Source organism: Bos indicus, chromosome 8 (genome assembly GCF_029378745.1).
Source record: "Bos indicus isolate NIAB-ARS_2022 breed Sahiwal x Tharparkar chromosome 8, NIAB-ARS_B.indTharparkar_mat_pri_1.0, whole genome shotgun sequence".
NCBI lineage: Eukaryota > Metazoa > Chordata > Mammalia > Artiodactyla > Bovidae > Bos > Bos indicus.
This window is the reverse complement of record NC_091767.1, coordinates 41,952,159-41,975,434: the sequence shown is the minus strand read 5'-3', so window position 1 is coordinate 41,975,434 and position 23,276 is coordinate 41,952,159. Positions and strand designations below refer to the sequence as shown.

General features: G+C 39.3%; 1 long non-coding RNA gene across 2 annotated transcripts in view; it reads right to left on the bottom strand.

The window, feature by feature from the left end:
* LOC109562922 (uncharacterized) overlaps nucleotides 1-23,276 on the bottom strand; it is a 59,330-nt gene that overhangs the window by 22,504 nt on the left and 13,550 nt on the right. The window contains exons 2-8 of one of the 2 annotated variants that reach the window (XR_011568044.1): nucleotides 22,894-23,000; nucleotides 11,436-11,586; nucleotides 9,019-9,177; nucleotides 8,714-8,918; nucleotides 8,173-8,264; nucleotides 6,490-6,699; nucleotides 3,755-3,985 (exon numbers count right to left, since the gene is read on the bottom strand). This is a non-coding gene — a long non-coding RNA (uncharacterized lncRNA). Of the gene's footprint in view, nucleotides 1-3,754; nucleotides 3,986-6,489; nucleotides 6,700-8,172; nucleotides 8,265-8,713; nucleotides 8,919-9,018; nucleotides 9,178-11,235; nucleotides 11,414-11,435; nucleotides 11,587-22,893; nucleotides 23,001-23,276 lie in introns of those variants that run through there. The other variant, XR_011568045.1, reaches the window with a different exon arrangement.

The window sequence follows — 23,276 nt, the reverse complement described above, 5'->3', positions numbered from 1 at the left end:
GGAATTATCCAGGCAAGAACACTGGAGTTGGTAGCCATTCCCTTCTCCAGGGGATCTCCCCAACCCAGGGATTGAACACAGGTCTCCTGCATTGCAGACAGATTCTTTACCATCCGAGTCACCAGGGATGTTTACTATTAAGAGACATTTCTAAGTATAAAGACAGATCAACTTAAAAAGTATCCACAGATAGATGCTTGACTTAATCTTATAATCTATAGATAATACATTAGAATATGTAATGAATCCATACACCTTTTCCAAAGGAATACCTGAGACAGAAGTAACAATAAAGTTATAAATGACAATCATCAATCAGATGAAATAATTTAGATGAAGCTTATCTCTCTTGAAGAGATGCGGACTGGGCAGATTCAAATGTAAGTAGTTTCTTTGGGAGCTATGGAAATCCCTGGAATCACTGGTAAGGAAGTGGAGAAAGAAAGATAAGAAGTGAGTGAGTGACAGTTGCTCAGTCATGCCTGACTCTTTGCAACCCCATGTAGCCTGCCAGGCTCCTCTGTTTGAAGAATTCTCCAGGCAAGATTACTGGAGTGGGTTGCCATTTCCATCTCCAAAGATAAAGAAGGGAGTGTAAATTATCCATTGAGTTATTGCTCTGGGGTAACTGGATCTAAATCCTCTAGGGAGAACATGGAGCCAGTGTAGAAGACATGCCTCAGAGTCATCCCAGGCGCTGGAAGCTGAGGTTTTCTATACCAACTATATATCCCATGCCACTGAGAGCTGCTGGGGTGGCGCTTAAATTTTCCTGCACTCATATGCGAACTGAGTGGACCTAATCAGACAGAGAAAAGCTTCAGGCAAATAAAAGCTTCCAGGGAGAGGAGTTAAAAGTTGGGCAGGTGTAAGCTGAAAAAGTAAGGGAGAAATGATGTAACAGGGACCCAGCCCCATCTGCTATGGGGGTAAGATGACTATAAAGGTCCACGAGGCACTGCTCAGCATTGAAGATACCGCAGTATCTATGACGGAAGCATTCCTGACTTTGCGACACTGGTGGTCTCAAGACATGGGAGCAGGCAAGCACAATACAGTGGGGACGAGAGCAGTAATAGAGGCCGCCTACACAGCTAGGGGTGGACCTTGGGCCGCTGAGACCCAAGAGGACAAAGACAGTATCCTATTCATTTTTGCATCTCCATTGTCTACGATGGTACCTAGTCTATATTTGCTTTCTGACTCAGTACTGACCTGTCAGATGCACTCTTGGTGTGTTATATTCACTGTTTCTGTTTCGCGTTATAACCCAACAACCTAGGAGTGTCAAGGTACTCATGATTATTCCTGAACATCTGACTACCCCCAGTCATTCTTCATATATGAAAGTGAAAGTGAAGTTGCTCAGTCGAGTCCGACTGTTTGTGACCCCATGGACTGTAGCCTGCACCAGGCTCCTCCATCCATGGAATTTTCCGTGCAAGAGTACTGGAGTGGGTTTCCATTTCCTTCTTGATGTAATTTCCCTAAAAGTTTTGCCTACACAATGTGCCTCATTTCCAAGCCTGGGCTATCCCTATCAGAGAACTTAGCCTCTAGATGGTCACTGGCAACTCATTCTCATGTATCTTCAGAAAGTAAGCTCTTGGAAAGCAGGAAATATATCGGTTGTGTTTCACAATGTACACTCCGTGTCCAGGCTAGTGCTGGCACATTCTGTATGTACAAGCTTCATTTACGTCAGTGATTTTTTTGGATGACTTGAATAAATGAATAAAGGTTATAGATGTTGAGTAATGACCAGTTGCACATCTAAGACATGGCAGAAGTGAGACTTGAACTGCAGTCTGTCTGACCCCCAAATATCTCCTATATTTTGCTGCACATTAAGCAACTTACCTGTCCATGGCAACTAGAAAATTTAACTTGGCTTAAAGGTGAGTATTCTGAGGTCAAAAGTAATGGGATAGGAAGTGTATAAGAACTTATTATAATCATCAGGCTGAGGGATTATCAAGCAAAACTCTGGACCCAAAGTTGGAAGAAGGTTCTTAGAGGATTTGACAGGAATGGACAATCTTTAAAATTACCAGAAGTGAGAACACTCTTTAACACCATACACAAAAATAAAACAGATTAAAAACCTAAATGTAAGACCTGATACTATGAAACTCTTTGAGGAAAACATAGGCAGAACACTCTGACATAAGTTGTAGCAATATGCCTTTGGATCTGTCTCCTAGAGTAATGGAATAAAAACAAAAATAAACAGGACTTAACTAAGCTTGTAAGATTTTGCACAGCAAAGGAAATCATTAAAAAAACAAGAAAATACACAGAATTGATAAAATATTTGCAAATGATGTGACCAAGGGGTTAATGTCCAAAATATACAAACAGCTTTTGCAGCTCAATATCAAAAAACCCAACCCCAAAAATGAGCAGAAGACCTAAATAGACATTTCCCCAGAGATGCCATACAGCTGGCTAAGAGGCACATGAAAAGATACTCAACATCACTAATTATTAGAGAATACAAATCAAAACTACAATGAGCCATCACCTCACACTAATCAGACTGGCCATCATCAGAAAAAAAAAAAAAAAGTGAAAAAAAAAAACTAGTAGTAGAACTACCATATGACCCAACGATGCCATTCTGGGGCATATAGGTGAAGAAAACCATAATCTGAAAAGATACATGCCCCCAGTGTTCATCGCAGCGCTATTCACAACAGCCAAGACATGGAAGCGGTCTAGATGTGCATCAACAGATGAATGGCTAGAGAAGATGTGGTGCATATATACAGCATACTATTACTTGGCCATAAAAAAAATGAAGTAATGCAATTTGCAGCAACGTGGATGGACCTATAGATTATCATACTAAGTGAAGTTAAGAGACAAATATCGTATGATATTGCTTACACACATCGTATGATATTGCTTACACACAGAATCTAAAAAAAATGATACAAATGAATTTATTTATAACACAGAAACAGACTCACAGATCTTGGAAACAAATTCATGGTTAGCAAAATGAAAAAGTAGGGCAGAGGGATAAATTGGGAGTTTGGGATTAAAATATATACATATTTATATGTAAAATAAACAGGCACAAAGTAGATAAACTGCATGGCACAGAGAACTATACTCAATATCTTGTAATAACCTATAATGGAAAAAAATCTAAAAAAGAATATGTATACGTATACATATATATAACGGAATCACTTTTCTGTACACCTGAAACAAACATTATAAATCAACAATATTGAAATAAAAATTTAAAAATTTTAATATCATACCTTTTTAAAAAAATAAAATTGGTGATCTTATTGGAAGGGAGAATATTGGAGGAAGGAGAGGCAGAACATTCTCTGCAGGATAGGGAGATACTTGAAGGAGGCAGGAAGTCTGGACAGTGGCAGTAGATATGGAGGAGACAGTATCAGAGCATATACACACTACTATATATAAAATAGAGAACCAACAAGGATCTACTCTATAGCACAGGGAACTCTGCTCAATAGTCTGTAAAATCCTAAATGGGAAAAGAATTTGAAAACAAAGAGATACACGTATTGCTGACTGTACACCTGAAACTAAGGCACTGTTAATCAACTATAGCTCCAATATAAAATAAAAATTTTTTAAAAAGATTTTACCATTCCAAGGTTTTATACTTAATCTCTAGGTAAAAATGCCCCCTCTAACATCAGTAACAATTGACATCGTTAGCTTACCACACCGATTTTAAAATATTGGAAATAAAGTGATGGTAAGGCACCTGATCCATCTTTTGTTGCTCCTTTAGGCACTGCAGAAAAAGTCATCTCCAACTTCTGCATGTCAGACGTACGTGGAACCACGTTCAAAATCAGAGGAAGAGGGAGGTATAGTTTTGAAATCTTCAGTCAGAGCAATTCTTCTGCCTTATTTATCATGTTCTCATTCTTTCCTTTTGGCAGAATCGAAGACTTGCATCCTCCATGCATGCACTTCCCACACTTTCTTGACTCTAAAATGGCCAAGCAGCAGCGTAAATTTAATAACAGCTTTTGGTTTGTGGGGGTTGGGAGGGAAAGTGCTCCATAAAATGTCCAAAATGTGGCCCCAAGAAAGTCTTGGAAGTAACAGACAACACATGTAATTAAATATAAAATCTTCAAGTACTATTAGTGAGAAGCCTAGATATTTTGTCCAAATGTGACTACTAGATATAACTACAAAATAGCGGGAACAACAAAAAGAGTTTCACAGTAATTACAATTTTGAAGAGATAAACATGCATTTTAAAATTTCCTTGAAGCATGTAGACTATTTGGATTTGTTTCTGAAAACTGATAAATTGAAAAATTAATAGACTAATCAATATTTAAATATATAATAAAACAGGTGTTTTGACCATCAGTGTAAACTTTCTTGGTAAAAACTGAAGTGAAGTGAAGTCACTCAGTCGTGTCCGACTCTTTGCGACCCCATGGACTGTAGCCTATCAGGCTCCTCCATCCATGGGATTTTCCAGGCAAGAGTGCTGGAGTGGATTGCCATTTCCTTCTCCAGGGGATCTTCCCCACCCAGGGATCGAACCCGGGTCTCCGGCATTGAAGGCAGACACTTTACCGTCTGAGCCACAAAGGAAGCTTGATCTAATTTCTATGTTAACTCTTTGATTTCTGGAGGAAAAAAATGTCTGTGCGCCATCACCTTTTAAATGGAAATCCATAAATGCAAAACATCAGATTAACTGTTCATTAGTCACCTTTTGACTCAATCGCTGATTCAGAAATTCAGAAGTGGAACACTGGGTTGTAGTCATCTAGTTCTTGCTGCTTCATTATAACGGTCCAGCCAAGCCCACCCACAGTGCCCACCAACAGAGCTAGACAGGCAGTCAAAGGAGAACACTTTTCTCAAAGGATCAGCACCTGATGAACCCCTCAAGTATCTCACTCTATAATCTGAGACACTACAGGGAGAATTAAAACCAGGAGAAAGACATTGAATGTATATACCAAATTAAGAGAAGGTGTGGAAGAAAAACAAATACTTCTGCTTTATTGACTATTCCAAAGCCTTTGACTGTGTGGATCACCACAAACTCTGGAAAATTGTTAAAGAGATGGGAATACCGGACCACCTGACCTGCCTCTTGAGAAATCTGTATGCAGGTCAGGAAGCAACAGTTAGAACTGGACATGGAACAACAGACTGGTTCCAAATAGGAAAAGGAGTACGTCAAGGCTGTATATTGTCACCCTGCTTATTTAACTTATATGCAGAGTACATCATGAGAAACGCTGGGCTGGATGAAGCACAAGCTGGAATCAAGATTGTCAGAAGAAATATCAATAACCTCAGATATGCAGATGACACCACCCTTATGGCAGAAAGCAAAGAACTAAAGAGCCCCTTGATGAAAGTGACAGAGAAGAGTGGGAAAAGTTGGCTTAAAGCTCAACATTTAGAAAACTAAGGTCATGACATCTGGGGCCCATCACTTCATGGCATATAGATGGGGAAACAGTGGAAGACTTTATTTCTGGGGGCTCCAAAATCGCTGCAGATGGTGACTGCAGCCATGAAATTAAAAGATGCTTGCTCCTTGGAAGGAAAGTTATGACCAACCTAGATAGCGTATTAAAAAGCAGAGACATTACTTTGCCAGCAAAGGTCTGTCTAGTCAAGGCTATGGTTTTTCCAGTAGTCATGTATGGATGTGAGAGTTGGACTATAAAGCAAGCTGGGTGCTGAAGAATTGATGCTTTTGAACTGTGGTGTTGGAGAAGACTCTTGAGAGTCCCTTGGACTGCAAGGAGATCCAACCAGTCCATCCTAAAGGAAATCAGTCCTGAATATTCACTGGAAGGACTGACGTTGCAGCTGAAACTCCAATACTTTGGCCACCTGATGCAAAGAACTGACTCATTGGAAAAGACCCTGATGCTGGGAAAGATTGAAGGCAGGAGAAGGGGACAACAGAGGATGAGATGGTTGGATGGCATCACCGACTCAATGGACATGAGTTTACTAACTCTGGGAGTTGGTGATGGACAGGGAGGCCTGGTGTGCTGCAGTCCATGGGGTCGCAAAGAGTCGGACACAACTGAGCAACTGAACTGAACTGTGGAAGAAAAACACTAAGATCAAGAATACAGCGATACAGCAGGGGTCGGTGGGGGCAGATAAATGGCAGAAACCAACACAAAATTGTAAAGCAATTATCCTCCAACTAAAAATACTTTATAAAAGGATAAACAAGCAAAAAAACACACACCCAAACTTTACATCATGGAGACTAAGACTAGAAAATACCCTGATATTCTGTTGCCTCCTCTTTTGCCAATAGCTGAGCCCTAATCAACCTCAGGGCCAGAAGCACACTCAGACCCATCTTAACCTATTTCCTCAAAAAACCACTCCAAACAATGGGAAATAGAACCAAGACAGAATTCTTTGCCCCCACCCCTGCCGCTGATATCTCCCATTTATCTTGTATCTGGGCTACACTGAGCTACTCACCATCCTGAAGTGTGCCAGGCAGCTTCAAGCATCTGTGCCTTTGTTTCTTCTGTTTCCTCCATCTGTAGATATTTTTGTGCCCTATGTGGCTCTACACGCAAAAAAATTCCTGTTTTATGAGGCAAGCCCCATTCATATCCTCTAACCATAATTAATTGTTAATAGGTGTTCCTTTATTTCAAGAGTTCCAGCTAGAGGGGCCTGAAGGATCTAGAAGAAAAAGTTTACCAAATAATGAAAGTAATCATTATATATAACATTTATATATATAATACATTTCAGCCCAAACACAAAGCTGAAGAGGAAAATAATTATGAGATTTATGAACCAGAATTTCTTTCCCCATTTTGTTTATAAAGCTGTAGCTTCTACTATAAATATATAAAAGTTTAGGGTAAGCCTGGATTCCTATTGTAAAACGTAATAAGGATAGAAATTCAAGCATAATATCACTTTGTTCTGGGCTATAAAAACTCTATCAAGGCAGAACATCTTACCTTACAAAAGTAACTTCAAAAGTTAGCAAATATTCCTATTCAGTCAATCCCACCCTGGGCCAACACCCAGAATTATAAGAGGAACTTTTGAAGAGTATGGATTTCTTGGCTTCATTCATGGCCTGTGAGCCAGCATTTTCGGGTAGTGGGTCCAAGAATCAGTATTTTATAAAGGCTCCCCTAGGAGAAGGCAATGGCACCCCACTCCAGTACTCTTGCCTGGAAAATTCCATGGATGGAGGAGCCTGGTGGGCTGTAGTCCATGGGGTCGCTAAGAGTCGGACACGACTGAGCGACTTCCCTTTCACTTTTCACTTTCATGCATTGGAGAAGGAAATAGCAACCCACTCCAGTGTTCTTGCCTGGAGAATCCCAGGGATGGGGGAGCCTGGTGAGCTTCCGTCTATGGGTCTCACAGAGTTGGACACAACTGAAGCGACTTAGCAGCAGCAGCAGCAGGTGAACTGAAGAACAATCAGGTTTACTGACTTAACTGATGGTTTTAATAATTGTCTGAGCTGGCCATATCAGTAAATGTTCTTTACAAGGACACATCAATAAACATAAGCATTGGCGGGGGGGGGTGGTCACAATATCTGAATTCCATTTATGATGTCAGTTTCAGGAAAGATACGGGCACCAAGCTTGCTTTGTTTGCTACTTTGGCATTGTAGTAATGGGAGAAAAAGGACTGGAAAAAGTTTTAAGTCTCTAGCAAATTCCTAAAGAATGAAATGCTGACTGAGCTTAAAAGAAATGTTTCATGGCTGTCTTCAGTCTAAACAAGAAAATATTTGGGGGCAAAACTTTGTTAAAATTCACTTTGACTGATTTATCCAACCATGAATAAAGACTGTTTTTTCACACTTTAAAAGGCAGCGTGAAACTCTGTTTTTCTTTTATTTTTCACATGTCAATCACCAAAAGAGCTTAGTTTATAAGACTTTTGTTACATGATGACTACATCTTCTTAAATGAGAGAAGAACTTGGTTATGTTCAAAGAAATAAAAATTAATAGTAACAGAGTTTCTAAAAATTAGAATCCCTGCAGATCTAATTTACTGCTGATTTGGGGCTAATAATTCATATCGTAAAATAAAGGGAGATGTGAACCTAGTAGGCTCCATTAATTGGATGTTTCCTGACCATTCTCTAAGTGCTACTCTATGGGTAATCTATACATACCTGGTGATTAGTCCACTGTTAATATGTTTTCTTGTGTGCATGCCGCAGTGGGAACCGAGGACACTAGGGATCCAAGTGAATCCTTAATGAACCTTAATAGAAAATGATAAATGCGTCTGACTTTTCACATATTAAACTTAACATAGACTTGAATAAAGTGTGGCTGGTAGGTTATAAGAACACCAAAGTGCATTTAAGGAGAATATTTGAAATTGTGTTGCAAACCATACATTTTCATGAATCTCCTTTCTGGGCTCTTTTGTTGTATTTGAGAAGTAAGCTCAGAGGCAAAAATAATACACCAGTTTCCTGAATCCAATCAATAAAAATAGACTTTAACTGTCCCTATAAAGTGTCAATCTGCCTTTTAGGCTATGATAAAGTTGACAGTACTCAGGAAAGCTGATTTAAAAACTATGGCTGTGCTAAGCATGAATAATACTACAATACTGAAATTCTTTTGGTTCCTTACATAAGAATTCACAGCTCTCACAATGCATGAATATGGTTTCCAGAGTAAAGGTAAAGTTGCAACACTCACAATCAGCTGGGCAGGCAAGCAGCTCTGGGCTGTTTTCCGTCTTTGCTCTGCGGCTGTGTAGTGCAGACCACGTCAGTAAAGAAAGGCCTTACTGGGCCAGGTTGTATTTTCCAAAAATGGCCACGTTAGTATTTTCAGTCCCATGTGCTCTCGTAGAACTTGCTACTTGCCCAGCAAGAGATAGAGTTCATTTTACCTTTTTTCCCTTGATGAACAGAATGTGAAGAAAGTGATCTCTGTAACTTTGGAGGTTAAGTTAAAAAAGTTGACACAGCTTTCACCCAACTCTCTCTTGGGACACTCACCTTTGGAACCTGGTCACCATATTGCGGGGAAGATGAGCAGCTGTATGGAAGGGCCACATGGAGGTTTTCCAGCCACATCCCAGACAACAGTCAGCGTCAGCTGCCAGACACGTGAGTGCCCTTCAGATGATTCTGCCTTCAGCCTTCCAGTCATCCCACCTGATGTCCAGTAAAACAGAGACAAAATGTCCCTATCACACCCTGACTCCCCCCAACCTAAACTGCAAATCTGTGAGCAAAATAAACCCTATCATTAAGCCACAGGAGTGGTTTGTTTTGCAGCAACTGGAATACCTATCAAGTGTCTTGATTCTATTTCATCTTCTATCAACAATTGAAGTCACTTTCATCAGGAAAACAATAACTATTTAATAATGATTCTGTCTACAATGATTCATATATTCTGGTAACTGCTGTTTGTCTGCTATGCGTTTGGTCACTGTTGGACTGACATCATATGAGACAGCTCTGTGTGTGCAACTTGGACAGTGCAAATTTATTTAAAAATTATAAAATTAATTCATACTCATGATTCAAAATTCAAACTGTACAGATTTTTAGTAAAGAAAAAGTCCCATTTTGTTAACTTCTTCTCAATCTCACATCTTTTCGAGGTAACCATACCAAATCCAGTGTGTATCCCTGCAGACCCTTCCCTGCTTTTCTTTACCTTTACACATACACACTCACTCACTCATAAATATGTATCTTGAACATCCTCCCGCGCTGCCCAGAGATGATGGTTTCTTTTTAGTATGTTGTTAAAGCACTATCATACATAATACTGATGATAATTATGATCAGGACATAAGGATAAATGTTGATGCTTTTGAACTATGGTGTTGGAGAAGACTCTTGAGAGTCCCTTGGACTACCAGGAGATCCAACCAGTCCATCCTAAAGGAAATCAGTGCTGAATATTCATTGGAAGGACTGATGTTGCAACTGAAATGCCAATACTTTGGCCATATGATGTGAAGAACTGACTCACTGGAAAAGACCCTGATGCTGGGAAAGATTGAGGGCAGGAGGAGAAGGGGACCGCAGAGGATGAGATGGTTGGATAGCATCACCAACTCAATGGACATGAGTTTACTAACTCTGGGAGTTGGTGATGGACAGAGAGGCCTGGTGTGCTGCAGTCCATGGGGTCATAAAGAGTCAGACACGACTGAGTGACTAAAGTGAACTAAACACATGTACTGTGGAAATATATGTATGTGCACAAAGACACATGGGCATATATAGATCTTCACTGAGGAATCTTCATACATAATGGGCTTCCCTGGTGGCTTAGTGGTAAGGAACCCACCTGCCAGTGCAGGAGACAGGGATTCTATCCCTGTGTCAGGAAGATGCCCTAGAGAAGGAAATGGCAACCCACGGCAGTATTCTTGCCTGAAGAATCCCATGGACAGAGGAGCCTGTTGAACTTTTGTCCATGGGGACACAAAAGAGTCAAATACGACTTAGCGACTAAACAATGGCAACTACATACATAATAAATATTTTCTTTAAATAGGACTGGTGGGAGGGTTAGCGGGAGATGAGGAAGAAAGTATAAATAATGAAAGCATGTATAAAATAGATACACATGCTTTAAAGCACAGGATTCTTAGCTTCGTGCTCTGTGATGAACTAGATGGGTAGGACTTAAGGGTGGGTGGGAGGGAGTTCCAAGAGGGGGTGATACATGTATACACATGCTGATTCACTTCATTGTACAGCAGAAACAACATTATAATGCAATTCTACTCCAATCAAAAAATAAAACTATGCTTTAGAGAAAAAAAGATAGGATTCCAGGCTTTGTTTTCTGTCAGTGGAAGAAAAATCATACCTGCAAGGTGGCTGCCACCAAAATTAACCAGCTACCCAGATAAATATAAGCAGCTTACACATTTTAGGCCTAAAAGACCCAAGAAGCATGATAATGATCAGGTCGGGGACAAAAGCATTCCTGGAGAGCAAAACTATGGACATTATTTAACCATCATAACATGCGCCAGGTTTCGGGTCACTGACAATAATTATGATTTGTAGAATGATAGATGTCAGCATGGCACTTCCCCAATTCCATCTGTCCTTAAAATACAAATGCTTCCCAGAGTAGATTTATCTTTTCAATTAACCTTCTTATGGGTGCCAAGAAATTCTTCTGGGTTAGGCTGGTATGAAGGAGATGAATGATAGTGGTATTGGTGTTGATTTACTCACCAGTTATTCTTTAGGGCTGGTCCCTTCCAGTGCTGGGCTAACAAATGAATATTTAGTTGAATATTCTTTTTTTTTTTTTTTTGAAGTCTTTTTCTGAGTTTTTGAAATTTCAGGAAATGTTGAGAATCCCTGTTCTGTTTCTATGAAAAAAATTAGGGTATTATAAATAATGGTGTGGCTTTTGTGAGAGGCATACTCACCACTGAAAAGTAGATATCCTGTGATTCCTTGCTTCTGAGACATACCAGGAATTTCCAACACTGAAAAAATGTAGCCATCATTCTCATAGTATTTCCAAAATCAAAGGTACTGGGAAAATGCAAAGAAGTCAGGAGGAAGCCATGTATTCCCCTGTAGAAATAAAAAAATAAATAAAATTAAAGGAATGCCTAAGAAAATTTTTAGCATGCCATGGCTTTTGCAGATCAGCAAAACAAATTATTAAGAAATCTTAAGAGTGGAAAAAAATCAAAGCAAGGCACATTACGAAAGTGCAAGAGTGAGTCAATATTAGTAAAAATCTATTAATATAATTCACTAAGTTATAAGCCAAAAAATAAAAATGACTTTCTTCTCCTTCTCATCATACCCCTCTTTCCTTTCTGACTTACTCAGCCCAAAAGCCAGCATCTAGGGCCAGGAATAGATGGGTGTAGATTAGCTCTTGAGTGCTGCAAGAAGGGCAAACACAGGGGAGGCAGGAGCGGGGCTAAACAGAAGACTGGTTTTACACAAGAATTTTATCACATATGTAACACTCTTAAGGATAATAAAGGTCAGACTTCTTACTCTCAGAGGATGGATATACAAATCTGGAAAGGCAGAAACCTCAAACTACTGAGTTGGATTAAAGTAAAAGTATCACTATAAAGAAGCACAAGCTGGAATCAAGATTGCCGGGAGAAATATCAATAACCTCAGATATGCAGATGATACCACCCTTATGGCAGAAAGTGAAGAGGAACTAAAGAGCCTCTTGATGAAGGTGAAAGAGGAGAGTGAAAAAGTTGGCTTAAAGCTCAGCATTCAGAAAACGAAGATCATTGGCATCTGGTCCCATCACTTCATGGCAAATAGATGGGGAAACAGTGGATGACTTTATTTTTGGGGGGCTCCAAAATGACTGCAGATGGTGATTGCAGCCATGAAATTAAAAGACGCTTACTCCTTGGAAGGAAAGTTATCACCAACCTAGATAGCATATGCAAAAGCAGAGACATTACTTTGCCAACAAAGGTCTGTCCAGTCAAGGCTATGGTTTTTCCAGTGGTCATGTATGGATGTGAGAGTTGGACGTGAAGAAAGCTGAGCGCCAAAGAATTGATGCTTTTGAACTGTGGTGTTGGAGAAGACTCTTGAGAGAGTTCCTTGGACTGCAAGGAGATCCAACTAGTCCATTCTAAAGGAGATCGGTCCTGGGTGTTCTTTGGAAGGACTGATGCTAAAACTGAAACTCCAGTACTTTGGCCACCTCATGCGAAGAGTTGACTCATTGGAAAAGACCTTGATGCTGGGAGGGATTGGGGGCAGGAGGAGAAGGGGACGACAGAGGATGAGATGGCTGGATGGCATCACCGACTCGATGGACGTGAGTCTGAGTGAACTCCGGGAGTTGGTGATGGACAGGGAGGCCTGGCGTGCTGCGATTCATGGGGTCGCAAAGAGTCAGACACAACCGAGCGAATGAACTGAACTGACTGATCACTATAAAATCATGGCTTTCAATATATGGATGGATGGATGAGTGAGTGAGTGAGCGAAGTCGCTCAGTCATGTCCGACTCTTTGCGACTCCATGGACTGTAGCCTACAAGGCTCCTCTGTCCATGGAACTTTCCAGGCGAGAGTACTGGAGTGGGTTGCCATTGATAGATACAGATATTAATAACATAGAGAACCACACAGACATAAGAGAGTGTACATATATAGGAATTTACGTATATTCTTTAGCTCAGTCCACTGAGAAGGATGTGAAGCAGTGAAACCCTTCAAATCAGAGAGAATTCTTTAGAGACCAACTCTTGGTTTCTAAGTAGCATTTTCTTCTAAGAGGGACCAGAGCTTCTTGGGAAAATGGCTGATTCTAGGGCTGGAGAAAGCAGAACACAAAACAAACTGGAGCATTTTCTTACACCAGAGAATCATTTGGAATTACTCACACCATGAAGGGGATATACTAAAAGGACATAGAATGCCAATTTGAGAAGATCCATGGGTCAAATCTGGGTAAACTGACATCAAAAAGGTAATTTTAGTAACAAATCATAACATAGCAAATTAAATGTTAAAACATAGGTTCATACTAATAAATGAATACAACTTTGACGATGAATGGATTTTTATACCCTTCCAAAGTAACTTTCCATAAAATAAAATTATTCAGTAGGGAAAGGAATAATAAGTTTATAGGAGAGAAACCTGACAGATAACATCTTAATCAACTGATCAAATTGAACATCATTGGTAATGGGACAAATCAAAATCATGTATCACATGATAAGATACAATGCAAAGAACACAGCATTCCTTCTGTGAGATTTCCAGCTCTGATGCATAAGCTGAATGTAATCATGGGGAAATATCAGACAATCTAAAATTGAGAATAACCTACAAAATAATTGGTCCATAATTTTCAAAACTGTCAAGGTCAATAAAGCCTAGAAAAAGACTGAACCACTGTTCCATATTGAGGAGACCAAGGGGACATGATAAGTAAGTGCAAATACGAGTATTTTCTTTAATAACAGCTTCATGAAGATAAAATTCATAACACATAAATTTCACCCTTATAAAGTACACACTTTGATGTTCTTTTTATGTTCAGAGATGTGCAACCATCACCACCACTTAAAAACACTTTTATCACCCCAAAAAAGAAGCCTTGTGCCCAGTAGTAGTCACCCCTGTTCCCTCTCCCAATATCCCCCAATCCCTAGGAACACTAATCTACTTTCAGTCTACGGATTTTCCCATTCTTGGCCTTTCATATAAATGGAATCACATAATATGTGATCTTTTGTATTAATATAGTAACTGGCTTCTTTCATTGAGCATAATATTGTCACTCAGAGGTAGAGCATATGATTGCACTTCATTCTTTCTTTTGGCTGAATAAAATTCCATTACATGGAGCTAACATATTTTGTTTATCTATTCATCAATTGATAGACATCTGGGGTTGTTCCCATTTTTGGACTGTTATGAATAATGCTGCTATAAACGTGTGTATACTTTTTTGTATGGGTAGCATGTGATTCTGAACTGGGTATTATCGGGATGTGGTTGGAACATATGACAGAACTTGAATGGAATCTACATATTAGATGTTAGCAATGTTTCAGTGTTTAGTTTTGGTGGCTGTACTTTGATAATGCAAGAGAATATTTCTGGTTTGTAGGAAATATACACAAGGTACTTAGAGTTTGTGAATATTATGTCAGCCACAAACTCTCAAATGGTTCCAGAAAGATAGTTATTTGTATTATAGTCACAACTCTTCTCTAAATTTGCAATTGTTTCTAGAGAAAGAGAGCTCACGAGGGAGAGACCACATTCATATAAACAGATACTAAAATATATTTGATAAAATTCAGAAATTATTCTTTTAAATTGTAAAAATAGCTGAATAAATTGACATTTACTTAGCAAATGCATATTTGTTTTGATACATATCTCAAACAAAAGCCGGTATCATGCTTAATAATTAAACATTAAGGTATTCCTAATAAAGTCACAAACAAGGATGTCCATTATCACCACTATTATATATCATTGTCCTTGAATTTCTAGCTAGCACAATAAGACAAAAATAGATATGAAATTCAAATGTAAGTTAAAAAACATTTCAAATGAGTATGAATGCTTAGTAAGCTCACCAGTTAAATAACACATACGCACACAAAAAAATAATTTTTCTATAAATCAAGAATAATCTGATAGAAGACTTAGATAGAATCTGATAGAATGCATCTGATAGAATGCATCTACTTATAATGAAATAAAAAGCCAAAAAGCAAATAAACTGAGAAAATTGGGGGAGATAAATATTCTTTGCACTAAAATAACTACTCCAAGCCATAAGGCCATTAAGAAAAAATAAAAATGCCCTAGTAGAAAAATGGAAACTGGTATGAAAAGTTAATTCTCCAAAAGAAGATGGCAATAGACAAGTGAAAAAAATGTTCACTCTCTTATTAAAATGCAAATTAAAACAACAAAATATTACTTGTTTTTGTTCTTCAAACTGTCAAACATTTTTATGAGTGCAAGTGTGTAGAGAAATCGGTATTCTTGCTGTTGCTGATAATACATCCACATTAGTACAGTATTTCTAGAAGACAATATGACTTATACAAACTAAATTTTAAATATTATATCTTTTAGTCCAGTAATTTCACTTCTAGGAATTCACCTTAACAAAAAATGTAAATATATTTATGTTCTTGATTCACAGACATAGAAAACAAACTTATGGTTACCGAAAGGGAAAGAGTGTGGAAGAGGGATGGATTAGGAGTTTGAAATGAATAGATTTACACTACCTTATATAAAATAGATAAGCAATAAGGATTTACTGTATAGCCTCAGACGGTAAAGAATCTGCCTGCAATGCAGGAGACGGGGGTTCAATCCCTGGGTTGGGAAGATCCCCTGGAAAAGAGAATGGCAACCCACTCCAGTATTCTTACCTGGAGAATCCCATGGACAGAGGAGCCTGATGGGCTAGAGTCCATGGGGTGGCAAAGAGTTTGATGTGACTGAGTATACAGCAAATACATAAGGAACTATATTCAATATCTTATAATAACCTATAATTGAAAAGAATCTGAAGAATATATATATATATATATATATATCGACATATATATAACTGAATCACTTTGCTGTACAAATTAACAATACTGTAAATCAACTATAATTCAATAATTTTTTTTAAATTTAGGTTCATGGATGTTTATTAAAGCATTAATCATAATGACAAAAAAATCACAACCTAAATGTCCAACAGCAGAGGACTAGTTGACTAGTCTGTAAAATTTTGATATGACTATAAAAATGTTATATGAAACATGTTCACAGAGGACAGTTCAGCATTATTGCAAAATGCCATCCATAATACATATCCATCCCTATGCTATAAACAATTGGTTTATACATATTAACCTGTTAATAATGGTCATTTTGCTTGTTCACATTTTCCACTTTTCCCAAAATTTATTTCTATAACCAGAGAAGTCATCACATCTTCTTTAAAAAGAAAAAAAAGAAAAAGGTCCAGAAGTGTTAGATAAGTCAATAACATGCAGTGAGAAAAAACAGAGCTTTTTCTTTTTAAAAACTTTTTATTTTGTATTGGAGTATAGATGATTAACAAACCATGTTGTGAAAGTTTCAGGTGAACAGCGAAGGGACACAGCCATACATACATAACTCCCCCAGACTCCCTCCCATCCAGGCTGCCGCATAACATTGAGCAGAGTTCCATGTGCTATACAGTAGGTCCTTGTCGCTTATCCATTTTAAACATAGCAGTATGTACATGTCCATCCCCAAATCCTCAGCTATCCCTTCCCCGCATCCTTTCCCCTGGCAACCATAAGCTTGTTTTCCAAGTCTGTGAGAATAACAGGGCTTTTTCTTATCAACCAAGTTCGGCTCTGGATCTGAAGTCTCAAGTGACTGCCAACCAACCACAACTGAGGCCTCTCTGGAAGAAGTGGAGGTAAGTCATAAGCCCACTTTACATTTTGATATTTGGACAAAGCTTGGAATGTTGTGTTCAGCTAGGAGAGGTACACAAAAGTACAGTTTTCTGGAGAGTCTGGTTTTCTCCCTCTGGGAGAGAACCAGAGGATTCTATGATTAACAGCCAAAGGAGATGAAGAGCTTTAATCCACTGAAAAGAAGAATTAAGGGGAAGATGTAAAATGCTCTTCAAATTTTCCAAGTGGCTATCATGAGAAAGAGAGATTTGATTCATTATCCTAGTGGTTCCAAAAACAGAACAAGAACCAATGCACAGAAATTTCCCAGATAGTATCTGGGGAAAACTGTAAGATGGAACGTGCTCTCTAACTCTCCAGCTCCTCCATCCACTTAGGTTTCCAAGTCTTTTGCTACTCCTCTTCCATGACCTACTGAATATCCATGTTAATAATTTGTTACTAATGGCAGAAGACCTACGGGTGATTTGTGATAGAGTGGTATAATATGCTTGCAAATTAATATAATCTGATGAATGATTATATTCCATATTGGTGGGAATTTATTGGAGGAGGAATCCTCCTGAAATTCATTGACAGGTAAATGAGCGTGAATGCAACCATGTATACTCTCCTTGAACCCAATGAATGAGAACAAATCAAAAGCTCTGACCTTCCTATCTGATTCTCATTCATCAGGCTTACACTCGAGATGGCAATCTTAGGCTGCCTTCCTATCTTTCAGACTACTGCCGAGGGAAAAATGGCATCCTGCCTTCCAAGTGGTACCTTCACATTATTGATCCTGTCCTCTGGGACATGACCTTCCAACTCTCCATTGCTGATAGTCCAAAACTGCTAACAATAGTGGAGACATAATCAGACCTCAAGCATAAGACAAGAACCAGAGCATTTAATGACAACTGGATCTTAAATGATGGGAAAATTAGATTTCACTTCCCTGGTAGCTTTATCTTCCAGTTTCCCAACTCACAATCCTTTATCTTGTGGAATAACCAACTGCCTCCAGCACTCCATAAACACAAGCCTTTCCACACCTTCCTGTTACCTCCATCTGGAATGCCCTTTAGATTTGTTATTGCCTGGATAACCTCTGTCCATCCTTGACTCGGCTCAGGATGCATCTGCTCCTCCAGGCAGCCTTCCTTCAATCCCAGGCTCCGTGGCATGCTTCCCCACTGCATCCCGTTTGAATCTCCACTGTATCATCTTAGACCAAGTGCTGTCCAAGAGAAACCTAACAGGGGCCACATGTATTTAATAGCACAGTTTTTAAAAATTAAAAAGAAACAAGTGAAATTAATTTTAAGTATTTTATTTAGCCCAGCATATCCAGGGCTTCCCTGGTGACTTAGATGGTATAGAATCTGCCTGCAATGCAGGAGACCCAGATTCAATCCCTGGGGTTGGGAAGATTCCCCTGGAGAAGGAAATGGCAACCCACCCCAGTATTCTTCCCTGGGAAATCCCATGGACAGAGGAGGCTTGTGGGTTACAGTCCACAGGGTTGCAAAGAGTCTGACACGACTGAGTGACTAACACACACATAATCCAGAATGTTATCATTTCAACAGGTAGTATCATACTAAAAATTGTCTATTAGCTATTTCACATTCTTTTACCATTTCAAGTCTTCAAACTCCACTGTGTTTTTTACATGTAGAGAACATCTTATTTCAGACCAGCCACATTTTAAGTGCTGAATAGTCACTCATGGCTAGTAATGACTGTGCCAGACAGCCAAACCTTAAGCTGAAATAATCTGCTCATGGGTTTGCCTCCGCTACTGGAAGACAAGCCACTCAAGGACAAGGTCAGTTTCTTGCCTCTGGTTTCATCAGCGTTGCATCAGTGCCTGACATCCACTGAGTGTTCAGCTAATGTTTGCTAAACTAAACTGAAGGTATTTTGAGAGAAGGTGGAATTTTAGCAGCTGCTCAAATGAAGAGCAGCTTATGTGTACTTATAATAATAATGTTGATAGGAATAATGGCTGCTATTTTGGTCTTGGACTTCATGTTCTTTGCTTTTTAACTATATTATTTAGTCCTCACAACAACCCCATGTACTAGGTAGCATTATTACCTCCACTTTATGGCTAAAGAAAATTGCCCCAAATCATACTGCTATTAAGTGGAAGAGCCAGGACTTCCTGAAATAGTTACAGAAAAGCAAACAACAAACACACACCCCATAATAAATACAAAGTTGAAAGAAAATAAATGATATTCACAGATGTGATAAACCTATTCCAATAGGTAAACCTACTCTTGAATCTCCTTTACCAACTTCACCACCATCTTTTTTGGAGGTTTCATGATCTGCTGAGTTTTACCTTATCCAGGTGTACTTCTTTCCAAGTTCCTGAACCAGATCTTTCTGATTTGAAATTACATATCTTTCAAGATTGCCTTCTTAGCTGCTTGCATTCTGCCTGTCTTGTCAACATGGCAGTGCTTTTCACAAACCACTCCAGTGAACAGTCGTCTTTGGGTATGGAGAGAGAGTGGGGTATAAGCTGTTTTCCTCCACACACTTACCCCAGAGGACCCCTCCATCTCGCTCACATGGCCTGGGGCGAGGAGGGCTGGGAGGGAGGTGAGCCATCACTGCTGATGTGTGCTTTGCGTACGGAAACTAGGCTGAACTGTGCTTAAGGAAAATGATAGATAGATTTCCAGTTTTGTGTGTGAGTGTGTACAAAAATTCCATTATCTCTAAACCACAGGAACCAGAACCACATCTGGCAAAGGAAATAAAGCTGGAGACGCAAGGAAAGAATAGATTAGGAGAAGCCTTGAAAGCAGGCCGCTGCATTTAGATTTGATGTGGTGGGAAATAAAGAGCCCTCGGGGGTTTCTGAGCAAGGGAGTGATGTGATGAAAACAGTGATTAAGGAAGATGAAATGCAAGCGGGATGAATTAAAGGGCGGGACTAGGATCTGACAGGAGGCAGTCACCCGGGTGCTGGGAGACAGACAGTGAGAGAGAAAGCCAGGGGATTAGGAAAGGCAACCGTGATTCTCCATGAATGAACACACACCATCCTGAAGTCACTTTACTACCAAGTTACCACCAGCTCTTTATGCTCTTACCCTATTTGGAAAGGCAAAAATAAACCCACGAGGAGCTGAGTGTTTTCATTAAAATGATAATAAAATTTCATCTCTGTGAATGTAATGGTTTAAATGTATGTGCACCCTGCTGAGTAAATGGGCTTCACCGTGAGCCAGTGGCACAGTTAGCAGGCAGAAATGGAGCTCAGAGAGATTGATATTAGGCTTTCATTCATGAATAAACAAATACGGCGAAAACAAAGCAGTTTTTTATGGAGAAAGATAAACATCATAAGATACCACTTATATGTGGAATCTAAAAAAATATCATACAAATAAACTTATATACAAACCAGAAACAGACTGAGACACAGGAAACAAATTTATGATTACCAAAGAGGGGAGGGAGGGATAGGAGCAGGAGGGATAAGGAGTTTGGGAATAAGAGATGCACACAATTATATATAAAACAGACAAATAACAAAGTCCTACTATACAGCACAGGAAACTATATTCGATATCTTGTGATAACCTATAATGGAAAGAATCTGAAAAAGAATATATATAATATAGGATGCTTTTGAATTTTGGAGCTGGAGAAGACTCTTAAAAGTCCCTTGGACAGCAAGGAGATCAAATTAGTCAATCCTAAAGGAAATAAATTCTGAATATTCATTGGAAGGACTGATGCTAATACTTTGGCCACCTGATGCGAAGAGTAGACACATTGGAAAAGACCCTGATGCTGGGAAAGATTAAAGACAGAAGGAGAAGCAGGCAGCAGAGGATGAGATGGTTAGATGGCACTGACTCAAGGCATATGAATTTGAGCAAACTGTGGGAGATAGCGAAGGACAGGGAACCCTGGTGTGTTGCAGTCCATGGAGTCATAAAGAGTCAGACATGACTTAGTGACTGAACAACAATATATATTTTTTATATATAAAACTGAATCACTTTGCTGTACACATGAAACTGATACAACACTGTAAATAAACAATACTGCAATAGAAAAATCCTTTAAAGCAGCCTCTTCTGGACGTAGCCCATAGAACAGAGTACACTTGGCTGTCCCACAGGGGCAGTCCCAGCCAAGAGTGCACCGAACTTACTGCCCTACAGTACTCTGAAATCATCCTTTCCAAGTCATATTCCACAGTGTTAGAAATCCATAAAGAACTTGGGTTAACCAACACTTTTTGCCAATGCCCTATGCCCTAAGTCATCATGTGCTCTAATACTGGCTGCAATTTTAAAGGGTCCAGAGATGCAAACGTTCTTTTCATTCAAGTTTAGATCTAGAAAGAGACTTGAGAACATTTAAACCCAAAGTTTCAGAATATTTTTGAGCTGCACACAATGGAAATACAATGGATAAATATTGAAATGGGCTCCTTGGGTTGGGACCACGGTAAAAGGCCCCAGATTCCACCTCCTCATTCTCCTCCTTTTGCTCCCCTAAACCCCTCTCTCCCTACAGCTTACACACATTAGAACAGAACCTGAAGCCCTCCTCAGGACTTTGGGACTGAAGGGAAAGTAATCTGCAAAACACTGAAGAATCCAGTATTTTGTTTTATTTCGACTTCTTGTGACAGATGAAAAAACTGAAACCCAGAAAGCTAAAATGGAATTTCCATTTCCAGCCACTAAATAACTCAAAAAGCTGCCTCTTAGAAACCCCTAGAATGCTGGCTATATGCAAATATCCATTTAAACATATCAAATGAACTCACAAAGGCATAAACTCATCAATTTTAAAATGGGTGTAACCTATGACCCAGCAATTTCACGGCCAAGTATGTGCCCCAGAACAGTGTGGAGATGCACTACTGGGTCACGGAATCACTTTAGTAAATTGCAAATGGCCTATTTTTTTGGTATGTGAAATAGACTAAATCAATCTGGATCATAACTGAATAGACAACAAGAGTGTTATTTTGAGAAACTTTTTTCCACATACAATGTATACACAGATACACAGAAATGTACACTTGTATGTTCTGGGTTTCCATGTACAGTGTATGTTTTACTGTGAATATAGACAAAACGTTTTTGAGGAGCTTTTGTATGTTAGTACAGAAAATGAACAAGAACACTGGTCAAAGCATTGCTCACCATAGTGCAAAATTAGAAACAATCTAATTACTCACGGAGAAGGCAATGGCACCCCACTCCAGTACTCTCGCCTGGAAAATCCCATGGATGGAGGAACCTGGTGGGCTGCAGTCCATGGGGTCGCTAAGAGTCAGACACGACTGAGCGACTTCCCTTTCACTTTTCACTTTCATGCATTGGAGAAGGAAATGGGAACCCACTCCAGTGTTCTTGCCTGGAGAATCCCAGGGACGGGGGAGCCTGGTGGGCTGCTGTCTATGGGGTCGCACAGAGTCGGACATGACTGAAACGACTTAGCAGCAGCAGCAGCTAATTACTCATCAACAGGAGAATGGAGATAGATAGATTAACAGGTAGACTGATGTCTATTCACAAATCATTAGAATATATACTAGTTAAAATGAATGGACCAGAGATTTGTTGCTGAAAGCTAATGCTAAATTCATTAAAAAAGCAAGTTGAAGAATGATATGTAGATAAAGTTTAAAGTTTTAAAACACGCAAAACAGAGTACCCACTGTTGAAAGATACATGTGTATACAGAAGAAGTACGAAAGATGCAAATTCAGGACAGGTTAATCTCTGGGGTGGGAGGAAGGGAATCAGGGGTAAAGGAGGAATCCACAAAGAACTAGGTCTGAAATGAACTCATCCCAATGTTGGGGTTGCTTAAAACTCAATAGCACACACAGTTTTGTTATTGTATTCTCCCTAATTTTTGTTGTTGATTAAAAAAATATTTTGTAAGTCACAGATGCTTACCTGAGACCAGATGGCTGATTGGTGGGATCATCTGGAAGAAAGCTAGGCAGGACCCTGAATCTGATTTCCAAGTCAGTCCTCTTTCCACATGGCTCCCATTTCAGGATCTGTTTGCAAATGAAAGATTTGCATCATTCTGGTGTGAATCTTAGCAACTTATTTTTACCTGAGAGACACTGTTCCCTACAGTCCACCAAGGCCACACTTGCTATGACTAGAAAGAGCACAAAGCTCACTTGCTCTGCGTGGCTGAGCTGCTGCTTCCCAGCTTGTCACTTGGCTCTGTTTTCCAACTTAGCTCATGCATTGAAACAAAACACTGAGCCACTGAAAGGTCGGTAGAAAGATGATCTAAACGTGCAGAAAGTATAAGCAAAAAGAGA